We start from the raw sequence: 21,006 nt of genomic DNA, 5'->3' as shown, positions 1-21,006 counted from the left end.
TATTTGTGGTGTTATCTCTATAGGGTCAATTTTTGATGTATAGTTAAGTATTATCGGCGAGTGGTCAGATATATTGTAATATATCGATATAATTATTGTTTTTTCTTCGTCTTCGATAAAAACGCTACGAACTTATTTCCCAACCGAATATTTTGGACTTAGCAAAGTTGCTTATCACTGAGAAGAACCATTTAGAGGTAAAACAGTTAATCTGATAGTTTAGGAAAGGATGATTTTTTTATTTTTCTTGCTGTTTATATTAAAATAGATACTTTAGAAGAGTAGACTAGCAACTTTTCACTAAAATCAGCGTTAAGTAATTTTAATGGTTTGCTAACTTTTTTAGTACCAGCTTTTAAGAGTTTTAAACTTAGAGTAAAAACAAACTTAATGAGTAAAAGCCGATTCTAACTCATCTAAGACTACGGTAAAGCGCACTTTGGAAAAAAAATTATCTTAACTTATTAAGAACAGACTTTAACTTAACTATAACTCTAGGACAATATACCCATGGAGCCTCGATTGGAGAGCTGGCCGTCTCGTCTAACCAAATTACAATGCATAATTTTGAAAGCAACTTTTGATTAAATCAATGTCAATTTTATTAAATACTGTAAATGATTTTTATGAGTGAAAAGGTTAAAAAGCTTTTATTTCTTTTAATGAATCTGGGGATCCCAAAATTATAAAAATCATACCCCGTAATCCGAAAATTAACTGTGTTTTAATCCGGTAGTCTGTAAAGTGTTGATAATAACTTAAGCGTCTTAAAATTACTTGTTTTGTACACAAGGCGGCAACAAGAAAGCAAAAAAAACTTGCCGATCATTCAAGAAAAATATAAAGGGCTACCGCCACTTAAACGCTTGACGAAAAAAACAATTCCCACGCTTAACATTTGGTATGAAAATGGAAATCTATAAGCAAATACCGGCTCGTACAAAATGATCATACAGTGAAACCTCTACTTGTGGGCAAGTCCAACAAACAGGAACCTCCCGTAATCGAAAAAAAGTCGAAGACTAGATTTACACTGCATTTTGAGAACAAATCCCACTGGACTAACTGGACACTATAATGGTCGCGGACCAAGTGCCTTTTTTATTATTGTGTTTTCATTGCTTCTCTTAGGCCGACGCGGAACTATCGATAACAGACAGGCAAAAATAAATCCGCATATTGCTGGACAAGAACGCAAAGAAAACAATAAAAAAACTCTGAGCGGATGCGAAGAGCAATGACTGAAAAGAGTAGTAGCCGAAATCTACTAATCTAATATGACAAAAATCTAGAGTGTCTTCTATAACTTTTTTTTATTAAAATCGAGGTTAAATGCGACTGACCGCCGTACAGTGTCCAGGAAACAAAGTGTAACCAACTTCAGACCGCTCACGCAGCTGATGCACCGGTAGTGTTTACGAACGCGCGGAAGCATTTTGTCGAGAGTAAACGCGAAAAAAGAAAATCAGTAATGGATTTCAAACGTGAGCACTATGTGATTGCATTATATTTGGCTGGAAAATCACAACCACCGATTGATCGTGAGCTCTAGCAGCTTAAAGCACATACATTTTTTTTTTTTATCGCAACATTACTCGTTTCAAAGATACTGGTAGAATCGCGAAAAGTCATGGAGGTGGTCATCAAAAGATTGCAACGTCACGTGAAATGGTTTAAAAATTGAAGAAGTGAATATAGCGACATCTCCGACGAAATACCAATCAAGTGGTGAAAGAACTGAAGAAATCTGACCAAAGCATTCGCTGCATACTGAAAAATTATCTCAAAGTCATGCCTTACAAGATCCAAAAGACGCATGATCTCACACCAAAGCAGGAACAAGTCAGATTTGAGAGAGCGAGGGAGATGCTTCGCTTGGCCGGGAGCGGTCGATTTCCGAACCTTGTGTTTTCTGACGCGAAAATTTTTCAAATAGAGCAATTCGTAAACTCCCAAAACGATAAGGTTTATTTGACCGACCGTTCATATGAAAAATTGAGTCATCGATTGGCCACCTCTTGCGGGTGGGTAATGGTTTGGGCCACTGTAACCGCAGATGGACGCTCTTCAATCGTTTTCATCGAGCCTGGCGTCAAGGTAAATGCGAAATATTATCGAAAAAGTATTCTGGAGGTTGCTTTGAAACCGTGGGCAGACAAATATTTCAGTGGCAGGTCACGGACGTTTCAACTGGACTCGACACTGTCTCACAAAGCTCGAGTGAACCAAGAATGGCTAAAAAACAACGTTTCGAACTTCATAACGTCCGCACAATTGCTCACAAATTCACCAGACGCGAATTCGATGGGCTATTCTCTTTGAGCCATTTTAGAGAGCAAGGTCCGAACTAAAAGATTCACCGGTCTCGAGGCGCTGAATACAGCCATTGTCCGCGAGTGAGCTAAAATACCTGCAAGTCACATTTGGGGAGCTTGCGATTCGTTTCAGGACCGTCTTAAGGTCATAGTCGAGGCAAAAGGTGGTAATATCGAGCAAAAGTAAATTGACTCTTAATTTTGTATTTCTTTTTTGTATTTTCACACAGTTTTTACTTTGAATTGAATAAAAGTAATTTTCCAAACTAAATTTTTGTCCCTTTTGATTGGTTACACTTCGAGTGCCGTACCCTGTATATGAAACCCATATAAATAAATATATTTGTATGTACAATCATATGTATTATTTTTATAATAAATAGGAAATAAATCAAGGCGAATTCATTAGAAGTGGTGACATGAGACCAACAAAAATGTTTTGTACGTTTGATTAACACGGCAAAGAAGAAAATAAAGATTGAATTCGCTTTTTTTCATTCTACGCTGACAGCCACATGGACACGGCAGAGAACGTTAATGTATATTTAATGTATATTTAACGTTCTCTGGGCACGGTGAAAGAAACAAACCAAATCAGCTGATTTACCTGATTACTACAAGAGTAATAGAGAAGAAGATGGCGCCTTCCGAATTCGCCGTGTCGTAAGAGTACATCAATAAACAAACAAAGGGAAAGGATATTATATGTTTGGTTTGTGAAGAAGACGAGTAGACGAAAGTAATGGAAACAACCAAACAGAAGAAGTTATACGCGCGCACACATACTTTCTAGCCACGGCGTCTACAGCTGGTGAATGGGCTGTAGAAGCTATAATATTGAGAATTTCCGCCTCAAAATTTAACAGTATATTCTTAAGGTACTATACTTTCGAAATATCGAAAGAACCCAAAATCGATTTTTTGAAATTTGTAGTCCACCGGGTCCCCTTAAGAGAAAAATTCGTAATATTTTTTCACAGCTTCTAGTTAACTTTATGATTCAAAAATGTATTATTTTTTATTAAATATGGCTAACACATCTGGTCCCTTCTTCCTTTTAAGAATCAGCTGATTGTTACGACAGCATTCAAAGCGCCCCTTTGGCCATGCAAATTTGCAAAGCCAAGCAAGAACAAGTACAACAAGCAAAGCCAGACTGCATTGGGGCAGCACCTGTAGAAGCATACGACGATGGTGCGAATGGAACATACATACTAATACAAATGAATAAACAACAAATGAAAAACAACAAATCTGCTGATCTATTAATATTTTATAGATTCGCCTTAGAATAAATTCAGAGTATGTACCTTAAAATACAAAAAATAGTTCATTATTTTAATTTCATATTTCTCGAATTCTCAAAAAATCGATTTTTTTCGATATTTCGAAAGTATAGCATCTTAAGAATACTATATACTGTGAAATTTTCATGCAGAAATTCTCAATATTATAGCTTCTACAGCCCATTAACTAGGTAGAGAGCGGTCCGCGCGCTCCTGTACCTCAAATTTTAAATTCATTTTTCTCGAAACGACTTTTTTTCTCCCGGTATGCATGATAACTCATACAGTTTTTAATATTTTTTGTTGTATTTGTGTATTTTAAATTTTTTTTTTTTAATATTCGAAAGTGTTTTCTCTATAGATTTGATTTTTGATATTTTTATTAAAAAATTTTATAAACATAATTAAAGTGTGACATTTATGACGTTAAGCGCATAATTTTATTAAATGCCGTAGATTGCAAAATTTTTCGAAATTCAAAAATTCGGCTCGACAGACTATAACTACAACTTTATTTTACAGGAATTTTTTTACTTTTTAAACATCCATCAACATTTCAAGGAGAAATGAGACAGACCGTGGAGCAACTTTCTTTCATTGTACTTTGGGTCACTTGATTTTTTATATACTATATTAAATAAAAAAAAAATTAAAAAAAAGTTTTTCACAAAGTTTAAGTAGGGGAAAATGGGGAGTTGTGAGACACAGGGAGTTGTGAGACATTGTTACCTTTCGGCATTATTCATTTGTTTACATTCGATTTTAAGTGTCAACAAGTGTTCTCGATGCGATCTCACTTTTCAGCTAGCATTGGTCATATTTACACGCATTCGACGCGTCTCTCCAGTTACTGTGTTTTGGAATTTCTCGCTAAGTTTTTTTCATCATTTGTTTTGCGATACATTCGATCAGTTGTTGAAGCAAATTGCAAATGTTAATATATACAAGTTATTAATTGTCCTATTAGCTTTGAATTTACACATTTACTTGGGCATGAACGTTCGATGTGTTTATGACTACGCGGCCATTTAAAAAAAAAACGATTTGAGGAGTTGTAAGACAACAAATGTGGGGAGTTGTGAGACACCATTTTTTTCGACGTTTTAACGCATCTTTCATAAGTACCTCGCAATATTCATGCATTGTTTGTATATTATATATATCATGAAATTTTTGGTTAAATTTGAGTTTTTATTGTTTTAAGTTAAGCAGAAACAACTCCATTCATTGCAATGTATGCGATCGAGCTGTGCACCTAAAGTGTGCCAATTTACGAAATGGTTATTATACATGTTCTCACTGCGAATCATCAGATTGATGGCATTGCATTTTGTATACACTTTTTTATAACAATTGTCTTTTCTTTTTATTTTTCATCTTAATAAAGAACTAACAACTAAAATAAGTCATTTTTTTTATTTAAACCATGGTGTCTCACAACTCCCCACATTTTTGTATTTTGTATTATATTTTATATTATTATATACAATTTAAATTTTAAGGAAAATTGTAGTTTTGTTAAATACGCCATACCAATAGCTTCCAGTATTCATTGACTAAAGATTCCATCGTTGACATATGCAGAATATTAAGATTTTGAGTAGTACGGGTCCAAAAACAAAACCCGTCTCACAACTCCCCATTCTCCCTTACTAATAAACAATGTATACATTTTTTTATATTTATTTCCATTGTTATTCTTTCTAAAAACAGTTTTTCTTTTAGCGCATTTTTGGCGCTGTTGGGCGTATGCGACCCCTTACAGAAAAAGTGGCCGTTTCACCAACTCCCATAACCGGATAGTACTGTTGTGAAAGGTTTCACTGTATATATGGAACTCACATTTCAGCGTTCCCAATTACAACCGTTACATCCAATACACGCGTTAAATGTACATAAAATAATCCATAGCCGCCGAAAAAAGTTGTGTTAGTCCATTAATACACCAATATTGTCCATAGATACACACTGGGCTTATTCAACAAATAATAAGTTATCAATGTATTTAAAACAAATTGATTACAACCATCGATCACTGCTTACTCATTAATATACGCATGTAGGTACTTCGCCATATGCATGTGCATGTGTGTGTATATTTATTTTATTTGCCCATATGCCCAGTACAAATGGAGTCATTTGAACTAAAATTTGTATTTACTTTAAAGCGTTTCTATTATACAACACAATACAAAGATAGTTGTTGCTTTTTTCGGTGTTCTATCGGCAAAGTCTTATCAGCTGACAATGCTTTGTAAGCCATACAAATGACAATTGATATCAAGCGTTATTTACTTACGCGGCTGATGTTTGCATAACTTTTTGTCTTATTTTAGCTGAATGTTCAATGTTTTAGAAGTTTGCAATTTTTTTATAATTTTTTTTTTAATTTTTTATGTGTCGATTTTTAACAGCTGACAGCGAGCGAAACTGTGTGGGCGAATAAATTAGCAAAGGCGTTTGGCGTTTCTTTTAACTTTAAATACACACGAGCTCATATCTGTATTAAAGGCTAGAAACTCGCGTGATTTGACTTAAAGAACCGTCCACTACTGGCTAGCGAAATGCTTGCATCATAGCCCTACGCACAACAATAACAACAAGCGTACATCACAATGCTTAATTTGCCAACAACTTTTAATGCAATAAGCGTCAAAACAACAACAGCGTTCTCGAACATTATTCGCTCATATCTTCTTTATGGACTGCCAGCATTTCTGTGTTGTGTTGTTTTTTTGTTTTCTTATTTTGCTTGTTTTTTTCACTCATGAATGCCAAGCGGCTCCCGCATTCTGTTGCTCTGCGTTTTGTTGCTGGCAATATTGATTATGTTGTTGTGTTGTTATTTGTTGTTCGCACGCATTGGCCGCCTAAATACGTATTTTCGCGTGGTTACACAACAACTGGGGATATAGCTCAGTGGTAGAGCATTCGACTGCAGATCGAGAGGTCCCCGGTTCAAACCCGGGTGTCCCCTTCTCTTTTTGTGGGTGATGATTTTTAAACGAATGAGTTTTTAAAACTTATTCTAAATATTAAAATTAAGGTAATGAAAGCTTTAAGATGTTCTCGGAAAATAGTAGTCACGGGCATGGCTCAGTAGCGAGCGGCTCAGTAGTGTTGGGCTATCGCCAAAGATTTTAATAAAAAACAAGAATACTTTTTACTATTGAACCTTAACGAAAGAATTGTGTTAAATGAAAAAAAATTAAGGCTGTTTAATAACAAAAATATGAATATAATCTATAAGTTTAGTAAGACTTTTTTTTAACACATAGACTGCCACAATTCAACCAAAAAAAAGAGAAGACCTCCGCCCGTCATATTTTTGTAGCACTAAATTTAATTACAGGGTGGCTGATGAATTTTGCTACATTAAGAAACTCAAATAACTTTTTTTTTAGTGTATGGAATTCATTTATTTTTTTTTCAAGTTGAAGGTCATTAAATTTTATTAAATGTAGCTTAACTAGTTTTAAAAATAATTGAATTTAAATGTCCCCCATGCTCGTTGACACAAGTGCGGCATCTTAGTAAAAAGTTGTTCATTGCTGCTTTGAGAGTTGCGACAGGAATAGCCGCAATTGTTGCCCGAATGGATTGTTTTAGTTCATCCAAATTTGTTGGCTTTGTTTTATAAACTTCTTGTTTACATAAACCCCACAAGAAAAAGTCAGGTGCAGTAAGGTCAGGCGACCTGGGGGGCCAACGAAATTCGGAGTTTCTTAAAATCAGTTTATTGGGAAATTTTCGTCGAAACCACACAGAGTTGAAAGGAATTCTCTTTCGGCGTAGTTCTGGATAGAAAAATTCTTTCAGCATTTTCAAATAACGCTCTCCAGTAACCGTAACGGTGTGACCATTTTCTTCAAAAAAATAAGGCCCGACAATACAGCGTGAAGAAACCGCACACCACACTGTCACGCGAAGAGGATGCAATTCCGTCTCGTGGAGTATCTGTGGGTTAGAAGTACTCCATATTCGACAATTTTGTTTGTTCGCATTGCCGTTTAAATCGAAATGGGCCTCATCAGACATGAAAAGGCAGTTTAACATGTTTTGGTCTTCTTCCACCATTTGCAGGATCTTCTGGCAAAATTCCAAGCGAATCGGCAAGTCTGCTGCATTCAGTTTGTTAACCATTTGAATTTTGTAGGGAAATAAGTCTAAATCTTTGTGCATTATTGTTTGCAAAGACTGTCGGCTGACACCATGTTGAGCAGATAAGCTTCTTGTTGAAACCCTTGGATTGCTTTGCATAGCTGCAGCTACAGCAGCGATCGTTTCCTCCGTCCGAACTGGTGGGTTTCGATGATAAGGCCTTCTTGCGACTGTTCCTTGCTCAGCAAAATTATTCACCAGTCTCATTATGGTCCATCTGCTCGGGGGATCGCCGCCAAACATCCGCCTGTACTCTCTCTGTACCAAAACTACGGACTCCAGTGCGTGATAGCGGCGGACTATCCAAATTCTTGTTTGCGTGTCCCAGTTATCCATTTTAATAAATTTTAAAGATCAATCTGCAAATTAAAACAAAAATGGAACAGATAACTTAAAAAGAAAAAAAGTTATTCAATTTTTTTTTGGTAGCGGCTTTCATCAGCCACCCTGTATTTATTAATTCGCAGTATTCAGGGCGAATTCGTCGAATGCGATGCAACAAACGCTTCAAAATGCCACGATAGTAAATTGCATTGACGGTTTGGCCCATTGGCACGAACTCCTTGTGGACAATTCCCTCGGAATCGTAAACACAAATGAACATCGACTTGATTTTTGACTTCTCCAAACTCGAGTTTTTGGGTGGTGGCTTGTCTGGGGCCTTCCATTCGGTTGATTCTGACTGGGCGGCCCGTATATTCATTTTCATTTATGTCCTCACAACCATATTTGAAACGTGTAAACCACTCTTGAACTCTGGCACGAGATAGACAATCATCGCCGTCAACTTTTCTCATCAATTCAAATTTTTCGGCAAACGTTTTACCGATTTTAAAACAAAATTTGATATTAGCTCTTTATTTGAAACTCATTTTTGTACCGATGCCACAAACATACTGCCACTTTAGGCGCAATAACTTCGCTTGCACTGAAACGAATGTCACCAAGCTTTCACTGAAGTCAACTAGAGATGTAACTTCCAATGCCCTAACTCATTAAAGATGGTTTATCAAAAACATTTTTATGACGTCAGTCTTGTTTATTTTGGACTTCACCTCGTGTAAAGAGCGATGGTTAGGCCTAGAACGCTGCAGAACTGCAAAGTGTTTTGTGATAAGCCTGAACAGAAAACTGTCGAACTTCCTTCTAAAGCTTGGAAGGAAAGACGTTCGGTTGATAGTCGATATTATTACATATTGCCACCATTGCAATCATTGAGGCGCCGATTTGCCTGTCTTTCTTCGTGGAGTGGAATAGTACCAAGAACATTTTCTCTGCTAGAGCAAAGCTACAAATTTTGGGTTCCAATGTCATGAGAATGAGTAAAATTTGTTCTCCCAAACTGGAGGATAGTTTCAGATTTGCCAAAGAATCTAAAAAAAATTCTCACAGGACTAGCTAGCTCTGTCTATTCTATCCTGCTCTTTCTCTCCGTCACTTACCTCCTTTCCTTCTTCACTAACACACCTTTTACTTTCCAGAGTTTCGAATACAGTGGGCTTTTTAGCCTGAGTGTTTTAGGAGTTACGTGCCTTTTTCAAATTTCAATTTCTATGCAAAACAAGAATTTTAATCGTGATTACTCAGAATGACAGAGTATCGTTTTGAACATGACTTTCAAAACACTGTTACTATTAATTTTTTTTTTTTTTTTGTAAGATCATTTGAGTAAGTTTAACATCATTTTCTTTGCTGGGTTAAGATGCCTGGGTCATATAACAAAAATGGACGGGTTCAAGGCTCCAAAGAAAATTTTAGAAGCCAGTGCATTCAACACTAGAGCAAAAGGAAAACTTAGGATAAGATATCCCGACAAACTAGACTAGGACATCAATCAGCTTGGGAAAAGGAACTGGAAAAAAGTCACAAACGATCGAGGTATATTGAGTTTCCGCGAGCAGCAGGCCAAAACTCACAAAGAGTTGTAGTGCCAAAAGATGATGATGATGAATATTTTGTTGTCGTATAGTGAGTGTCTGATGTAAAACAAGTGCGCATATGAAGCATGCAAGAAAACCTGGAGAAGTACCGAACATAAATTTTTAAGGCTGAACCCAACTGAATCGAATTGAAGCTCGCCACTTTCATCCAAAACCACCACTTTCAACCAAACCGAAATCGAATAGAACATTTTCAAGTAATGAACAAACAATGTTTTTTTACAAACCCAATTTTATAAAAAAAATTAAATAAGCTTCAAATATGTTTGGAAAAGTAGCAACAACTAAAATATGTAGGATTTATAGGTTAATTTTATATCGTAATGTAAAAACATTACAGGCGACCATTTGCTTTGAGGTGCTTCTTCTACAAACAACTTTTGTTGGATTGAGCTCATATTGGCACACCCATAAATACGACTGCTATTTTGCTTTCGGATCAAGTGCATAGATCCAAGATTCGGCGCCTCATACGATGTCATAGACGTATTTTGAACCACCTCGGTTTCTTCAACATTCCTTTACACCAATCGACATGAGTCCGAGTGCTTTTTGGTGAATTTTGGGTAAAACTATGCAGTATCAAACGAGAACAAATATTCTTGATGACCAAATGCTCATATAATATTGACTGTATGCTAATTCCACTAGTGCCCAAGGATGTGAGTTGTCAATTGGCGCATAGCATCTATTGCTTCGGGCACTTCACGAAATTCATTCCCAATATTACACGACCACGTTGAAGCTCGTTGGAGCTTTTCACAGTGACTGAGTGTGATTCTTTAACACCAAAGGCCGAAGTAAGTCGGTCAATGTACTTCTGTCTCGATAATCCACGTCGAAAATCTTAATAAAACATCGCACCAAAATGTTCTCAATTGAGTCTACTCCCAACCTTTTTTGAGAAACTTTTTTCTGATCGAGGCTATCGAGGTCTTAGATAATGTAATAGCTACTACAAGTAAACACACGTTGTACCATATGTTTTCAGACAGACAAACAGCTATCAAGACCTTAGACTCCCAAATTCTTTTCATCCAAACTATGATAGTTTCAGAACGCAGAGAGGAACTAGAACTGCTTGGTCATTGGCTTCAAATTACTCTGATATGGGTTCCCGTACAAAGGAATGTACGCAGAAGAGCTAGCAAGAAAAGGTTCGACACTAGACATAACAGAGGCGGTTGCAATCGCTACCCCATTCACTACAATAAAAACATACATAGCGTCACTCTACTAAGCTTTAGCCGAAAGAAGGTGGAAGCAATTAACTACTTGCGAGCCAACAAGAAAAACATGGCCGTCGTACAGCATCCAGAGGTCGAATTACCTGTTAGGATGCTCTCGCTCAAGCATTTCACGTACTACTGCTGCCCTTACAGGTCACTGAAAGGTAGAGGATCATGCAGCCAGACTCAACCTTCCTTTCAATCCCATCTGCAGAAGCTGTCAGGCGGAGGGGGTGAAAGAAAGTATTTTTCACTATTTATGCGAATATTCGGATTTTGCCAGAACAAAACTTCACTCATTCGGTAAACCTTTCCTACAGCAAATTACTGAAATCGCAGACATAGAAATATAAAATTTACTGTTATATCTGGATCTCACGAAATAGATCTGACCTAAAAAAATTTAAAAAAGACATTACACGAAAACAGTGGTCATAAAATGGCGCTAATCCTTATTAAGATTATTTAGTAGAAATACTCAACTCCCTGAAAAACAACAACAACCAATTGTTTTAAGTAGAGATTAGAGCGAAGTATATATTTGGCCAGACAGCAGCCTCTCTACTTCTACTTAACACACAATATTTCCACTAGATTGAGATTAGTAACAACTTTGCTGCAATCTCAGCAGAGTTTCACAGATGATAATTCGGTCCCTTAAAATGTTTCACTGTTCAGTGATGGCTCAAACGAGAGTCGAAGTGTTAAGTTGCACTTAGATGTTAATTGTAAAGTAAATATTTAGCTTATGAATATTTTACTAAGAAATCGTTTAAAAATAGTACCGAATGTAAATTTTAATTTTATTATTACCTTTTCTATTTGACATTGTCTTATAGTTAATCACAAGGTGCATTCACTAAAGGTGATGGCACTAGGCCAACAACAATGTTTTGTGCGTTTGAGTGTCATGACAAAGTAGATAGAAAACAAAGAACGACTGCGCTCTGTTCCATTCTGCGCAAGGCGAATTTATTACAGGTGACAGCAAACACATATAAGTAAAACCCTACATGTATTTGTTGTTGCGTTTGGTGCAAGCATCATGTCAAAATCAGCAAGCAAATGTAAACATACGAATGGAAACATACCAATACATACAAACAAAGCATATCATTTTGACGTAAGCCATACCTACGGCGAAAAATTCAGCTGGGTGAATGCTGTCATCTTATTAAATCCACCTTGATTCTGCGCTAACAGCCACATGGGCACGGCGAAAGAAAAAATAACAAATCAGCTGATTTACCGATACCACCTTTAATAGATTCGCCTTGAGTAATCAAAATATTTTACTTTTCCTCGTGAAAATATGTAATATTAAAATGCCAATTTGGAGTAAAATTTAAACAAACACCCATTTGTATTTTATTAAAGAAAATCGTACAATATTTTTTAATGGAAAGTTGTATTTTGCATACATTTACTAGATATAAATTTTCTACAAAAGCATTTGAATTATAGGCCAACATTTTTTTACTAAAATAAAAGATGGTACTTTTTAGTAAACGCTCTTCTCCTTTTTAGTATAATCTCTTATTAGAAGTCAATATTCATATTACTGATAAAATACGTATTACAGATGGATCAATTTTGCCTTCTCTGTGAGCAGCCTTGATGCAAATGCACTTTGGCGCCCAAATTGCACTACCAATTCAGACTCCTCTTTAACCAAAACTGATAAAATTGGATATTGTGAATGGGTTATCCAAATTATTTAATTTATAATTTATAATTTTAAAATAATATTAATTTAATATTTTATGTCGGAAGTGAGGGATGAGCCCAGTATCTACAGTCGGTATGCCACGCATCAACTCACTAGACTACGGCGGCTTTTGGGGTTTTAATGCTACTTGCGCTTTAGTTTTACGATTTATTTAAAACATATTATTCAAAGCACCAATCAGTATGCTACTTAATTAGCCCTCTAAGCACTGAATTTACTTTAACATGAATATTCAGTTTTTTGTTTTTTAATATATGTAAAGGGTGGATAAATTTCAAGGGCCGATGTTGAATGTGAACCACTCCTAAACGTCAACGACACCGTTGGACTTCTTTCTTTGGGGTTATTTGAAAGAAAAGGTGTACGTCGATAAGCCAGCAACAATTCAAGAGCTAAAAGATGAGATAATTCGGCACATTAACGGCATAGAACCTCAATTATGCCTCAGCGTCATCGAAAATTTGGACCATGGGATGGAGGTGTGCCGCCGACGCCGCAGCGGCTATTTGGCCAATATTTTGTTCCATACGTAATTGAGCTATATTAGTATTATCATACTAAAGAGAAATGACAATAATTTCTTTAAAAGTTGTATTCTATTCAAAATCAACATCGGCCCTTGAAACTTAACCACTTTCAGATAAGGAACTATTTGCATTTGGTGGTCTTTGGAGGTGTGCCGCCAGGGCCGCGGCGGCCATTTGACCGATATTTTATTCCATACGTAATTGAGCCATACCAATATTATCATAATAAAAAGAAATGACAATAATTTTAAAAAAAAATTGTATTTTATTCAAAATCAACACCGGCCCTCAAAACTTAACCTCCCTTTATACACATCATATACATATATAGATGTATGTAGTATAAGTAGAGGCAGATATGCTCAACAATTAAATTTTCTATTGTAATAATAGGTTCAAATGTTCCAAGACTATCTACTTTTTCGAGCTTAACACCCAAACTAAAAAGCGAGATTTCCCATACAAAATTCGCTCAGAATTTCCTCTCCCATCCTAGATTATAAAATAATCTTAGATTATAAAGACAATTCGGTACAACTCAATGTTTTCTGTGTTATCGACAATTATTATTTCGAATGTAAGGCGAAAATGAAAGTTTTTTGAACCCTATCGTTACTGGTGATGAAAAATGGGTCCTTCACAATAATCCTGTTCGCAAACGCCAATGGTTAGATAAAGATGAAACACCAGAACCGACCCCTAGAGATGGCCTTTACCCCAAGAAGATTATCCTGTCTATTTGATGGGATATGGCCGGTATTGTTTATTATGAACTTCTGGATCCAAACCAGACGATAACCGCTGATTATTATTCCCATCAGCTATCAAACCTGAATGAGGCACTTAACAAAAATCGACCGTCTTTAGTGAATAGACACAAAGTTTTGTTTCACCACGACAACGCAAGGCCTCATACCGCAAGGCAAACATTAGGCAAGCTGAACGAGCTCGGATGGGAGCTAATGCCGCATCCACCATGCTCTCCGGATATTGCACCTTGTGGTTATCACCTTTTCCGTTGACCTCAATTCCATATGAATAACAAGAACTACTCCTCAAAAGAAGCTATAAAAAGGGATGTCAAAGCGTATTTTGGCTCCAAGGACAAAAAATTGTTTGAGCAGGGAATTAAAACATGTGCCTAAACGTTGGGAAGACATTGTAAATAATGAAGCAAAATATATTATTGATTAATAAATACTTTAAACATCTTTTTTATTAATTTTAAAACCACCTTTAAAAACGCACGAACTTATCGACTGACCTGATAAGAACTAAATAAAATGGCTCCGGCTAAGGAAAGAGGTTTGTAGACCTAATTCTAATAAAAAATTGCTTAGGTATTTTTAAATAAGCATTCATATTATATTATAGAAAATAGCGTGTGCTCCTAGACGTCGGTTATCGCTTATTATAAAATGTTTTATCGAATTTCTCATACGTATTGCTGGCATAATTTCTGCAACCTCAGTAGCCGTCTTTTACGTATTTCCTCCAGCTGTCTATTACTAGCAGCAAATTGCGCAATTAAATTAACTACTACTTTTTTTTGCTGCTTCTTCATATCGTTTATAGTAATTAGACAAACCAAAACACTAAAATATTCCCTGAAACTAATTTCTATGGAGAAAAACCTCTCAAAACAGTCATGACAGTTTTGCAGCAGAGCAGATCATATGTGAATGCGTAGATTATATTTTGTGGATTTATTGCTAATCACTGCATATGTGAACGTACCTTAAGGCAATAAAATTTACACCACTTCACTCACTAGCGTTACTACTTTTAAAGATAAGTCATTAAATGAATTTATAAGTAAAACTCATTCCCGACTAGCAAAATGTGAATAGTAAAAATTATTTTGAATCAATTATCTGCTTACTTCAAATTAGTTTGAAAACAAATAAACGTCAGTAGACAGAAATTATAAATGTAAATCCGTACTACACTTATTCGAGGGAATGAATACTGTATGTATGCGAGAGTTATATGTATATATATACTAGGGCGGGTCGAACGAAAAATCCAACTTTGACCCATTTAGAGTGCTCCAATCGAGTCCAAATGCCGATCCACCCATGCCATTTCAAAATATCGCCATTTTTGGCCTTTACATGAGAAAAGAAACTAAAAAGTTCGACCCAAATTGGGGGACATCAGAATTCGTTTTAGAGGTATGGTTCCTTCGGCAAAGTTTCTTATTTTGATCTCTAGAATATGATTTTCACAGAGCAATGGGCGATTTTTTTGCCTCCCCACAAATCGACCCGGCCTAGTATATACATATATGTACATTAGGATGGCTCAATGTTTTTCGACATTATTCCTAACAGATTCGGATTCTAAATTAGATTCGAAGAAAAACGTCGGCCAGAGCATAGCTCTAATGTCAATATCGACACCTCAAAATTTTAAAAGAATTTTTTATTTAACAGCCGCCGTAGCCCAATTGTTGGTGCGTGACTACCATTAGGGAGTGCGTAGGTTCAGCAAAATGAAAAAAAAAAATTCTAATTGCGGTCGCCCTTATGCAGTGGAAAATCTCCTCATAAAAAACCATTTTCCGTGCGGAGTCGGGTTAAAACTGTAGGTCCCTCCATTTGTGGAACAACATCAAGGCACGCACCATAAATAAGAGAAGGAGCTCAGCCAAACACCTAACAGAAGAGTAAGCGCCAATCATTACTATTTTTTTTTAATGTAAAGATTAATATTGACCAAAATACTATGAGTGTTATTTTTCTTTTAATATAAACCTGTATTTGAGATTTGTAGGCGCGAGTAATTTATTTACGATACCTATTTTTTATCTAAATAACTCCAAAGCAAATTATAAGTAATTTTTAAATATTGTAATAGGAAAAGTGTATGTATGTAATTTTTTTTTGTATGAAAATCACTTTTAATATTTTTTTAATATTTTAATTTATAATATTTTTTTTTTATAGTCATAATTGTTTTTTTTTTTCAATTAACAACCTTACAATTGTTTTGGTTTCAGATTTGTTTGCATTCAGTAGAAAGTGTGTTTTTTTTTTAATTTCTATCTATTATCTGCATAAGTATTGGGTATGGGAATAAGGTTCCGCCCTCGTAAAAGAAGTATCGCTGCTGATACTATTTTTGTGTTCACTCTACTAATATACTGGTGATTTGAAGGTGTATTTGTGAAGTCTCAATCGCAGTAGTTGACATTTGTAAGGAGTGATTTCGACGCTTCCAAAGTGGTAATTTCGGCTTAAGTGATAAAGATCGCGAAGGGGCAAAGAAAAAATTCGAAGATACTCAACTACAAGAATTAGTGGATGATGAGGTATGTCGAACCCTTGATGATATGTCTAAAGAGTTGGATTTTGACAGGTCAACCGTCGGTAAACGTTTTCACGCGAAGGGAATGGTCAGAAAGTAGATAAACAGGTAACTGCGTGCTACACCAATTGAAGGGGAGGGATATCGAGAGACGTTTGGTGACATATGAGATACTTCTTGAACGGCAAAAAAGAAAAGGTTTTCTACATTGCATAGTCACTGGCAATGAAAAATGGATCAATTATGATAACCATAAGCGTCGAAAATTATGTTGCTGCCAGGTGAACCAGGTCCATCGACAGCGAAAAAAATATTCATGCTTCAAAGGTTATGTTGTGTATATGGTGGAGTAAGAAGGGTGACATCTATTATGAACTCTTTAAACCACTGAAACCATCACTGGCGATCGTTACCGACTGCAGCTAATGCGTTTGAATCGAGCTCCAAAGTAAAACAGCCGGAATGGGACGATGGACATATGAAATTGATTTTGGTGCATGGCAACGCCAGGCCACACGTTACTAAATCGGTCCAAAAATATTTAGAAGGACTGAATTGTGAAATCTTGCCCCACCCCCCATATTTCCCAGACATTGCAACTTCGTATTACCATCTGTTCCGATCAATGCAATCAGCCCTTATTGGAGAGCGGTTCATTTCTTACGAGAGCATCGCAAACTGGCTCAATGAATGGACCAAGTCAAAAGAACTCAAATTTTTCGTCAGAGGAATCCGTATGCTGCCTGAAAGATGGATCAAATGGTTCATACTTCACATAATATCGTGTGTTATTTAATTGTTTAAATAATTCGTAACTTTGGCTAAGAAAGGACGGAAACTTATTCTCATACCCAATACAGTGCCATATATTTTTTATTTTCCCGTGGTTCCTAGGTGGAACACAGGGCCTCAACATGTGCCCTAGATTTTAATTTGATTTCGTTAAAGCTAAATTAAAGCTTAAATTTAATTTGTCTCCAGGGATGGCCTGCTTTCTGAGCTTTTGCTTTCACCTGTCGACTCAAAGTGTTGGCTGGTCGCCTGCGGTTTCCTTAGAGATTCCAACATTGCCATAACTCAATTTTCTGATTAATTGAAGAAGCTTCTTTAGCTTCCTTTACATTTTTTTCAGCATTTTACGTAGAATGAAAGTCTACTAAGTACAAAATATTATCTCACGCTAATGTGCATTAGGGCGAATTAAATTATTTCTATAGTTTTTTCTGTGACTGAAGTATTCTACTGGCAATTCTGAACAAAAAAGATTTCGGGTCTCCTTACCTTTTATTTTATTATTATCAAATTCTTTATATTTATTTATTAAATTTTATTTTATTATTGTAATATTCAAAGAACAATTTTTTGTTTTGTTAAATTTCTTTGCAAGAAAATGTGGGTACGTGGTTTTTAGGTACGACATATTAATTTCTATTTTTTTTTTAATTGTTGTTTCATATACTTACCTTCATGTTCCGGTACTCCCTAAGGTATATTAACACTGTATATCTTTTTCTAGGCAGCTAAATATTTTCTTCTGAATGAATTATAAAACCTTCCACCAAATAAATAAATATTAAGTTAGTGGTAAGTATCTGTTTCAACCTATGAAAAATTTATTTTTGGAACTTGAGTCCAGAATTTGAGGGTCAATTCAAAATTCGGAGTATTCAGTTATTTGGCTAAGTCTACAACAGGGACTGGGAAACTCAAAAAATGTATTTTTGTTACGCAGTGTTAGTGCAAGATTGGGGCACCACGCTCCACATTAGTAAGAACAAGGTCGACATACCCAAGCCCTTGCCAACATGTAAACTTTTGATAGACAGACACACCATTACTGGTGCAAATTCCAACTGGAAACAATTAAACACCTGCACTTTTAGCAGACAAACGTGGCCCAAATGGAACAAGGGTCGCACTATGTGTCTACTTAAATTAAGTAGGAAAGATCTAAGATCTGTATTGAGCAAAAAAACCAATTTTCAAGTCAAATATTTTGCGGGTGTATGGTTCAGAAACCTGGTTGACAAACATCAGGAATGTGAACCAGGATGTTACAAATGTGGTGGCCCAATACCATAAGCAATAACGACCTGTGCGAGAGCTGCAAAATTAAACCGATAGCTGACTTGATAATGCTAAGAAAGTGGAGATGGATTGGCCGTACGCTTAGCAAAGACGCAAGTGAAATTTGTCGCCAAGTCATGAACTGGAGCCCACAAAGTACTCGTAAGGTGCATCACCCAAAAATGTCATGTAGCAAAACAGTTCTGAAGATTGTCGAAGAGTCTGGAAGAAAACTGATGGTGATGATGATGATGATGATGATGATGATGATGACGAGGCAAGAAACGTAGTAGTCTCCTATCAGGGCACTCCCAAATAGGAAGTCGTGTCAGCAGATTAGGGCCACCATCCAATGACTATTGCAGAAGTTGTCAAGATACAGAAGAGGAAGAGATAGTTGAACACCTTCAATGAGAGTGCCTGGCTTTGTGCAGAAGACGGTTGAGATTGCTCGGTCTCGCTTTTCAGGACAACATTGCAGATGTTACGAATCTCAAACTAGCTAGTATAGCCAGATTTTTATAGCTCACGGAAAGGTTTAGAGAGGACCAAGTAAGGAAAGTTAGTTGCGATAGTATCACAAGCGGCCTCTAACTGGTCTAGAGGCGTCGAAAGACAGCCACTTCACCTAATCTACCCAGTGTTATATTGTAGTAAAAAATATGGTGATCTTTGTGCCACAGTTTTTTTATTATAAAGGGTTTTGCAATAACAGGTGTTATTTTGAAGCGGTCATTTTTTGATATTTGACAAGTAGAAACTACGCCATTAATAAAAATGGAACGATACACGCTTAAGCAACGCATTCAAATTATTAAAATTCACTATAAAAATGGTAAAAATTTGGCAGAGACGGTTTGTTAAACTCGAACATTTTTGGGTCATCGTGAAGCACCTTGTCGGACCGTAATACAGAAATTGGTGAAAAAATTCGAGCTGTTGGGACAAGTTGGTGATGTGAAGAATAAAACCCGTGCACGTCGCTCAAGAACAGCCGAAAATATTGTTGTTGTAGTCGAAAGTGTTTAAGAAAGCCCAGGTTTACCCATTCCTCGTCGTTATTTGGAATTAAGCGTTCCACAATCGTCATTACACCGTATTTTGCCTAAAGATTTGGGTCTTAAGGCTTAAAAACTCCAGTTAATACAAGAACTCAAGCCGGCCGATTATTACCAACGTCGTGTGCTGGCTGATTGGGTCGTTGAAATGCATGAAAATTATCGGGAATTTCATCGAAAAATCATCTTGAGTGATGAGGCCCATTTCCACCTCGGTAGCTTCGTCAACAAGCAAAATTGTCGGATCTGGGGCGCACAGAAAATGAAAGAGTTATTGTTGAAAAGCCTCTCTAGCCTCAACGTATGACTGTTTGGTGCGATTTATGGTCCGGCGGAGTCATTGGACCTCACTTTTTCGAAAATGAAGCTGGAGCAACAGTTACGGTGAATGGATTGTGCAATCGAGAGATGATTAACGATTTTTTATGGCCGGAAATGGATTGTATTGATCTGGGCAACGTTTATTTTCAACAAGACGGCGCTATGTGCCACACAATCAACGAAACCATTGATCTTTTACGGGAAAATACCTCCAATAACACCTCTTATTGGAAAACCCTTTAAATTACCTTTGTGTTTTTTGCTTATATTTTATTTCCAGTTTAAAAAATGTAAAATCATTCCTACAAATAGTTTTCGTTTTATTTAAGAGCCAGCGAAATAGGGGTTCTTCCTTTAAAAATGGCCAAATTGAATAACCTTTGCCATTTTAGCCTCCTCAGCGGAGGGTTTTGAGCAAAATAAACATGAAAAATATTATGTCTCGCACCCAAAAACCATATACAAACATTTTTTTCCAAAATATTTTTAATACGAAAAAAAACAATAATAATAATTGGGGATTAATAACTAAAATTAAAAGTAAGGGGGCTCGAAGTCTTAGAGTTATAATTGCTTAGACTTTTGTGTTCAAAATTGCCAGTAGAATACGTCGGCCGCCGAAGGTCGGTTATATTTTTTAAAAACAAATTGGCCCACCCTAATGCACATATTGCTATAAAAAGGGCACCAAGCCAAATCCAAAAATTATTATATTTAGTGTAACAATCCATTCACGATTTTCAGCAATACAACAAAAAACAACAACAAAACACCTTTACATATTTACTTATTAGGCCGGGTCGATATGTAGGGAGGCAAAACAATCGCCCATTACTCTGTGAAAATCATATTCTAGGGATCAAAATAAGAAACTTTGCCGAAGGAACCATACCTCTAAAACGAATTCTAATGTCCCCCAATTTGGGTCGAACTTTTTAGTTTCTTTTCTCATGTAAAGGCCAAAAATGGTGATATTTTGAAATGATTGTATGGGGAACCCCCCACGGGAGTTCCAGGCGATGTGCCACTGGCATGGGTAGATCGGCCGTCCAAAGTTAGTGGGG

The 21,006-nt window shown here is 36.3% G+C and overlaps 1 protein-coding gene and 1 non-coding gene across 3 annotated transcripts in view; one reads left to right on the top strand and one right to left on the bottom strand.

The window, feature by feature from the left end:
* LOC128855592 (carbonic anhydrase 15) overlaps positions 1–21,006 on the bottom strand; it is a 61,843-nt gene that overhangs the window by 29,912 nt on the left and 10,925 nt on the right. Inside the window, exon 1 of one of the 2 annotated variants that reach the window (XM_054090619.1) lies at positions 5,901–6,053. The exons of the other annotated variant lie outside the window; for it this stretch is intronic. The gene's annotated coding sequence lies outside the window, so the exon portion shown is untranslated. Of the gene's footprint in view, positions 1–5,900; positions 6,054–21,006 lie in introns of those variants that run through there. 2 annotated transcript variants of the gene reach the window in all.
* Positions 6,507–6,578, top strand: Trnac-gca (transfer RNA cysteine (anticodon GCA)). The gene has a single exon. It is a non-coding gene; the product is annotated as a tRNA-Cys (tRNA).

This window comes from Anastrepha ludens, chromosome 2 (genome assembly GCF_028408465.1).
Source record: "Anastrepha ludens isolate Willacy chromosome 2, idAnaLude1.1, whole genome shotgun sequence".
In the NCBI taxonomy this organism is placed as follows: Eukaryota; Metazoa; Arthropoda; class Insecta; order Diptera; family Tephritidae; genus Anastrepha; species Anastrepha ludens.
This window is presented reverse-complemented; position numbering and strand designations above follow the sequence as displayed.